Below are 1,762 nucleotides of genomic sequence, written 5' to 3' on the forward strand. Positions count from 1 at the left end.
ATTACGCTGTACACTGTTCAAAGTAAGAGGATAAGAAGCAATCTCAGTCTCAGACTAAGGGGCCCTAAGGGGTTCAAAGTTGGTTGGAGTATGGGGCGGGGCAGATTGGGAGGGGAAATGTGGGAGTGTGGGGGGAACCATCATATTTATTGAGCTCTTACTGTGTGCAGAGCACTGTAGTAAGCACTTGGAAAGTACAATTCAGCAACAAAGAGGGACAATATCTTCCCACAACAGGCTCACAATCTAGAGACAAACAACAAAACAAGTAAACAGGCATCAATAGCATCAATATAAATAAATAGAATTATAGCTGTATACACATCAAAACAACTAAACAGGCATTATTATAAATAAATAGAATTATAGATATGTACATATATGCACAAGTGCTATGGGGTGGGGGTGGGGGTAGAGAAAAGGGAGTGAGTCAGGCGATGGGGAGGGGCGGGGGATCTGAGGAAAAAGGGGGGCTTAGTCTGGGAAGGCCTCTTGGAGGAGGTGAGCATTCAGAAAGGCTCTGAAGGGAAAAAGTGTATTTGTTTGGCAGATTTGAGGAGGGATGGCATTACAGGCCAGAGGTAGGACGTGGGCCAAGGGTCGACGGCGGGACAGGTGAGAACGAGGCCCAATGAGAAGGTTAGCACCAGGGGAAAAGAGTATGTGGGCTGGGCTGTAGAAGGAGAGAAGGTAGAAGGGACCAAGGTGATGGAAAGCTTTGCAGCCAATTGTGAGTTTTTGCTTGACACAGTTTGATAGGCAACCATTGGAGATTTTTGAGGAGCGGGGTGACATGCCCAGGTACTTTATCTCCATTGACAAATGAATTAACTGGGACACAGAGAAGCTAAGTGACTTGTCTAAGGTCATACAGCAATCAAGTGATGGGGTCAGGATTAGAATGCGGGTTCTCTAACTCTCAGGCAGGTGCCCAAGCCATGCTTCTTCAATTAGCTGTTCAGTGATGTACTATTTCCTGTTGTATCCTTGCTCTTCCTCTTGCTCCCACTCTTCTTAAATCATTTATGGCTGTCTCCCAACTAGATTGTAAATTCTAATTGCAGCAGTAATCATATATCTATTGTATTCTCCCAAATGATTAGAAATGCCACTGATAATTTGATAACATAATGAAGCAGTGTGGCCTAGTGGAAAGAGTCATGTCTTGTTTTATGCCGTCGAGTCATTTCTGACCCATAGCAACACCAAGGACACATCTCTCCCAGAGTGCCCCGCTCTCCATCTGCAATCTTTCCAGTAGTGTATCCAAAGAGTTTTCTTGATAAAAATACAGAAGCGGTTTACCACTGCTGCCTTTGGCGTAGTAAATTTGAGTCTCCTCCCTCGACTCTCTCGCAAGCCACTGCTGCCCAGCATGGGTGAGTTTTAACTTGTAGCAGATTGCCTTCCACTTGCTAGCCACAGCCCAAGCTAGGAATGGAATGGGTAGGCCTCTGATTGACTCTCCCTCCTGTAGCCGAGACGGTAGAGTACTGGAAACTCTCCGGGTGCAACCTTGAGAGGGGTAGTGGAACGGCCAGCGAATCGGGAAATCTGGGCTTTAATCCTGGTTCAATCACAGGCTTACTTAGGCAAGTCACTTAGCTTATCTGTGTCTCAGTTATTTCATTTTAAAATGGAGATTAAATACCTGTTCTCCCCACTTCTTAGGCCCCCGCATCCCATATGGTATCAAAACCTTTTCTGATCCATGAGTTTCTTAACGTCTCTATGCCTCAGCTTCAAACCCCGTTCACTCCTG

At 45.7% G+C, this 1,762-nt stretch overlaps 1 non-coding gene across 1 annotated transcript; it reads right to left on the minus strand.

Moving 5' to 3' along the window:
• Window positions 1-1,389: 1,389 nt before the first annotated feature.
• LOC114815348 lies at window positions 1,390-1,526 on the minus strand. Its single transcript, XR_003763111.1, has one exon. It is a non-coding gene; the product is annotated as a small nucleolar RNA SNORA7 (small nucleolar RNA).
• Between the last annotated feature and the right edge of the window lie 236 nt (window positions 1,527-1,762).

This window comes from Ornithorhynchus anatinus, chromosome 11, assembly GCF_004115215.2.
Source record: "Ornithorhynchus anatinus isolate Pmale09 chromosome 11, mOrnAna1.pri.v4, whole genome shotgun sequence".
NCBI lineage: Eukaryota > Metazoa > Chordata > Mammalia > Monotremata > Ornithorhynchidae > Ornithorhynchus > Ornithorhynchus anatinus.